At 46.5% G+C, this 5,986-nt stretch overlaps 1 pseudogene; it reads left to right on the top strand.

The window, feature by feature from the left end:
• The first annotated feature begins 895 nt into the window (after nt 1-895).
• Ndufa5-ps3 (NADH:ubiquinone oxidoreductase subunit A5, pseudogene 3) lies at nt 896-1,269 on the top strand (annotated as a pseudogene).
• The last annotated feature ends 4,717 nt before the right edge of the window (nt 1,270-5,986 follow it).

Raw genomic sequence — 5,986 nt, 5'->3', positions numbered from 1 at the left:
TTTGTTTGTTTTGACTCTCTTTGTTATTGTTGTCCTTTATATACTCTGGATATTGTTTTTGTCATATATATATATATATATATATATGTATGTATATGGGAGAGAGAGAGAGAGAGAGCTGTATAAACCACACACATAAAATCTCACTGACAGGGCTGTCTAAACCCGGACGAGAAGGACGGAACCAACAGATGTGCTGTCACAGAGCGGGACTTACAGCCTACGCAAAGAAGCACAGGCAACCAAGGAATGCTGAGAGCAGAAGTAGCTTTTCCTATGGAAGAGGACACTACTTGGTTGTCCAATACCAAATGGTCAGTCCTGAAAACATGCACACAAGTAACATTATATAGACTGAATAGGTCGTGTTTATGTATACAACAGATATGTATGTAGCAGCAATGAAAGAAAAAAAGAAGGCTGTGAATTTAAAAGAGAGAGAATATATAATATGTTATATAGTACTATATTATATTATGTATAATAATATATAATTATTTATATAGTATACATTGTAATATAATTACATCATTTTCTCCTCCAAACCTTCTCAATATACATGAGAATATTCTAATATATATTTTCTATATGCATGTACATCATATATATCATATACATATATACCATATACATACACATGTACATCATATACAAATACAGCGTGTACATACACATATACATCATACACATATACATCATATATAAATACATCATATACATACACATATATATCATATACAAGTACATCATATACATACACACGTACATATACATATATACATCATATGCATCATGTACATGTACATATACAAATACATATATATAGAGAGAGAAGGTTTGGAGGAGAAAATGATGTAAAAATAAAGATCCTGTGGTGTAGGCTCCAGGTACTGTCATGGTGAGTTTGCTGAAGAATAATACCACTGGCCTTGCGGGATTGGCTCTGTGAGACATTCCCCACAGGAGGATTACAATATTGTATAGAAAGCCTTTTGATCTTCTGGAGCAGTTCCCTAAAAACAGCCTGTAGGAAACACACAGTACAGATTTACCTACAAGTAGCTGGGTATGGTCAAAGCAGAACCAGATGTTAAAAAATTGAAGGCATGCTTCAGGGTGGTAAAGGGGAAGAGGTGATTCTTCAGACTGAAAATGAACTAAGTCTGGCAAGGGAAAATGTTTCATGAAGCCATGGGAGCCATTAGTGGAAGAGCCTCCTGCGGGCTAATGGACAAGCCTCCTGCCGACAGGTGGAAGTGGCCGATATGATCACACTCTCTGATGGTTGATGAGAAGTATAAAGTTATATAAAGCCCAATCACAAGGTCAATGGTGGAGCAAAGGGAAGTCAGGGACAGACTCGGCTGGGAACCTGGCAGGCAGGGAAATTTACCATCCTCGCCACAAAACCAACAACATCGATGTAGCACTTACCAAGCACTGGGTGTTTATTTTTTAAATGAACTCATCGGGATACCTGCAGCTCACCAACAAAGCCTTACCAGACTTCCAACTTTATACAGACCACTGAGTCACTCGCTCAAGAGTGGAGCCTGGATTCAGAGTCGAGGATCTGTTTGCGATGCCCTAGCTCTTCAAAGGCTGTGGCTTGTTGGACTGCTTGCTTTCTTGTAATGATTTGTCTAGACTGTGCAGGAAGCCCTGTTGGACACCCTGGCTGTGTAGAAGTCTGTTTGGCTGCGGAGGGCTTCAACTCCGAGTTGCTGTCATTTACCAAATGCTCGCACACGTCACTCGCCCGTCATTTACGTTGCTGTCCATCGGTACTACCTTCCTGTGGCTCTACATCTTTCTCTGAGCACAGTAAATTTTATTCAAATGGCATTCAGGAGAGAAATGTCCCCCTCCTTCCTCACCAAGAGAGCGGGTGACTGGGCGCGGAAGCCCCGGGGAGGCAGCATCTGCCAGCACTCGAGGATCCCGCCCGTGTGAGCCGAGGATAGAATTAACAGGCGCAGTCGTTCGCAGCTCAACATTTGTTCAAGTCTGGCACATGCACACATCATTAGCGACCGTATTTGAGAGGAGAGATCAAGGAGGTGGGGAAAGAGTGGATTTGATTAAAGGGGTAATCAGGACAGGGGAGTCAGCATTTATGTAAAAGCTTCGGAGTCGGGAGTCGAAATGAACGAACTGAGGAGCTAGCAAAGGGCAGGGCACCTTGGGAAGGGGGTTAGCAGGCAATCAGGATAACTTTGGTTCTGCGACTTCCAGTGTAAAACCTCGTCCCTTCTATGACTCCCTGGAATGGGCTTGTTGCATCCACTCAAAGGAGGACTGGGGATGGGTTGGGGGGAAGGGTGAGTGGCGATTGCCTTGCCTTGCTTGTAGCTTCTGTCTTGTTTCTAAACAGATAAGTATTCATGGATGAGTTAATGTCTACCAAGCAAATGCAGTGCTTGGCAGAGTCTGAGATGTTCAGAGCAACCATAAGAAATGTGTGTGTGTCATCCAATAAAGTCAGTCTTTTTCTTTTGGAGACTAGGGCTCCTGTATCCCATGCTGGTCTCGCTATGTAGCTGAGATTTGCTTTAAACTCTAATGTTCCTGCTTCTACCTCCTCAATGCTGGGAGCGCAGGCACGCACCATTACCTCCAGTTTATGTTATGCTGGGGATAGAACCCAGGATTTCGTGCACACTTGTCATGTATCCTATCAACTGGGCCACCGCCCCTTGCTCATACCAACTAAGTGTATAGCGTTCATGTTATGCCTACCATTGGGCTTCTCAGTGGAGAGGTACCTTAGAAACAGGGTCCCAGGAGTCCAGCAAGAGCTGGTTCCTGGCTAGGCAGAGCGGCTAAGCTTGTGACTCATCGAAGCATGTCTGATTCTCTCCACACCGCCTGTGGCGCAGGGAGGTAGAGGTGTGGCCACCCCCACCTGGGATACAAGGCGCCTGGTGCCACGGTGGTCAGTAACTTGTAGACTCACTCCAGCAGGCAAACGGAGGGGTGGGGAGCCCAGCTCTGTGCTCATTTCTGTCACCTCCTGGACTTTAGCCCTAATCTGAAGATGCGACAGGATTCATTTGAAGCAGATACCATTAACCAGCAAGTCTTAAACGTCACAGCCGGGACAACAAAAAGATTTCCAGTGATCTAGAAGGAGGACGTGTGTGAGCGGCTCATGGCCTGGTTACAGGTCTAATATTCAATCAGAACTCTGGTGTTGGGGTCACCCTGGATTTCAGCCATCACTTTCATCAAGGCAGACGTGTGTTAGTCAGAGGCTAGGTTCATCTGCTTAATGGAAACATCCCCAAACACTATAGCACAGATCTGATAGAAGCTCATGTCTTCTTATGTGATAATCTAGAAATAAGGAACTCTCGGCTTCTGGCTCTGATTTAGAAAAGGACACCTGGAAACTCAGGTTTCTCCTGCCATGTTAGTCTGCTGTCCCTTTGGGTGGCACTTTTAAATGCAGGATTTATTTATTTGTATGTGTATGTCTGTGTCTCTGTGAGTGTATGCGTGAGTGTGTCAAGGTGCAAACTTGTGCACACTCAGATCCGTCAGATGAGTGTACCAGGAGTCCTTTATCACCCACCTCCTATTCTTTTGAGGCAGGGTCTCTCCCTGGGCTTGGGACAAGCTGGAAGTTAGCAAGCATCATTGAGTCCCCGCCCTGCTTGAAGCTGGGGTCCCAGACACATCAGGACACCAAGCTTGTTACCCAGTTGCTGGCATCCGAATGTTGGTCCCTGTGATTGTGCTACAAATGCTCTTAACCACTGAGCCATCTCCCCAGTCCACTGGGCAGAAGCTTTGCCCACAAGCTGAAAGCCATAGCAGCTCACTGCACTGACCATCTAGCCCAGGGAGAGGGGCCAAAGCTAGTTGTTTCCTTCAAGAGAAGTCACAGATGGTGCCGTCACTTGTCCTCCTGCCGTACACACTTTGTCACGTGACCAAACAAAGGTTTTAACCACCTGGCTGTCCTGCTAAGACATTAAACTGAGGTCTACTGCTAAGCAAAAGAATAGAGTAGACACAGGGGACAGTGACCTTCTCCATATTTCTGGTTTGAAGGGAACCAGGTACACTGTACCCAGCTGTAGATTCGCACATGCATACCAGAGAGACACCCAGCATCCCCTTTGATTCTGAAGACTGTAGATTTGATTTTTAGCTAGAAACTTTATTTATTTTATGTTTATGGGTATTTTGCCTGCACGTATGTCTGTGCATCATGTGAATGCCTGGTGCCCATGGAGGTCAGAAGAGGGTGGAATTGGAGTTACAGATGGTTGTGAGCCACCATATGTGTGCCGGTGGGCTATACAGTCTGGCTGTAGTAAATTTCCAGAAGTTTCTGGGAGAGCTGGCCTTATGCAGCATTGAACAATAAAGAGGCTCTATCTCAATTAAAATAGAAGGAAAGGCGCAATCTTTGATATTCTCTGACCTCTGGATGTATACTGTAGCACACATGGACATGCGCGCACACATACACACACACACACACACACACACACACACACACACACACAGAAGAGGATAAAAAGATGTCAGGATATATTGAGAATATTGGCGAAAAGGGCACAATATTAGCAAGCTCGAGGCTTGCCACAGTCACGGGACCTTATGGGCCGTTCAGTTAGCCTTCGACCTACTTCTGATTTGTCCATTAGGCCGGGGGTGGTACGGGCAACAGAGTAGGTTCTTTTACACAGATCCGGTTCCTTGGCTGTGCTTTGGTTGGTGAGACAGGTTCACTACATATGCTAACAGGCTGGGGCCTGCATCTTACCTCCCTATCCACTGCTCACAGTGGTGCCATCCACACTGCCTTGGAATGCTTTGTGGTCCTCACAACAGTCCTGGAGGGTGAGAGGGCAGGCGATGTTCCTGTGGTTGAGGCCTAGAGACAGGCTGGGGAGGCCAAGTCACAGGATGACACAGAGTGGAGAAGCTGGTTGTCTTAGTTAGGGTTTACTGCTGTGAACAGACACCGTGCCCAAGGCAACTCTTAGAAGGACAGCATTTGGTTGGGGCTGGTTTACAGGGTCAGAGGTTCAGTCCGGTATCATCAAGGCAGGAGCATAGAGGCATCCAGGCAGGCATGGTGCAGGAGGAGCTGAGAGTTCTACATCTTCATCTGAAGGCTGCTAGGAGAAGACTGACTTCCAGGCAGCTAGGATGAGGGTCTTTAAGCCCAAGCTCACAGTGACACACCTACTCCAACAAGGCCACACCTACTCCAACAAGGCCACACCTACTCCAACAAGGCCACACCTACACCAACAAGGCCACACCTACTCCAACAAGGCCACACCTTCTCCAACAAGGCCACACCTCCTCCAACAAGGCCACACCTCCTAATAGTGCCACTCCCTGGACCAAGTAGATTCAAACCACCACACTGGTCAGCAGGGCATGAACAAGTTTCCAGACCTCCTGCTTCAGGGTGGCTCACATTTTCCCACAATCCCACACTGCTCAGCCCTTAGCCACTTCAGCCCTGAATCCATAGCTCTCACTCAGGGCCCTCAGAAGGCTCATGTAAGCACCCCGTTTCCTCAAGGAAAGCTCAGCTCCTTTCTTCAGGACTTGAGGCAATATTCAGGTTCCTGCTCCCCTCTCTGGAAACATGGAAACTCATGGATAAAACACACAGTCCCTGCTCCTGGGAAGACAAATGTTTCCTCCTCCCCTGCATCTTTCCTACAAAGATTTAGTCACAGGTCTGTTTTATCACTTGATGCTTTTTTTCCTGGCAAATAAAAGGACCAGAAAAACCTCCTCCTAGTTCTCAAGGCTAGTCCTTTCCTCTGTTGCTGACCGAGGTCAGTGCTGAGTCTGCTGGAGACATTTATTTTGACCTCCACTGGCCCAACGACCCACAACTCTACCACCCTCAAACTCCATTCGTTTGTTCTTTAACACACTTGGCTTGACAAATGGCATACATTTTAAAGATTTTTAGTCATTTCCTCCTCCTCCTGCTCCTCCTCTTCCT

Source organism: Rattus norvegicus, chromosome 14, assembly GCF_036323735.1.
Source record: "Rattus norvegicus strain BN/NHsdMcwi chromosome 14, GRCr8, whole genome shotgun sequence".
NCBI classification, from domain to species: Eukaryota; Metazoa; Chordata; class Mammalia; order Rodentia; family Muridae; genus Rattus; species Rattus norvegicus.
The sequence above is the reverse complement of the archived record's forward strand: the minus strand, read 5'-3'. Positions and strand labels throughout refer to the sequence as shown.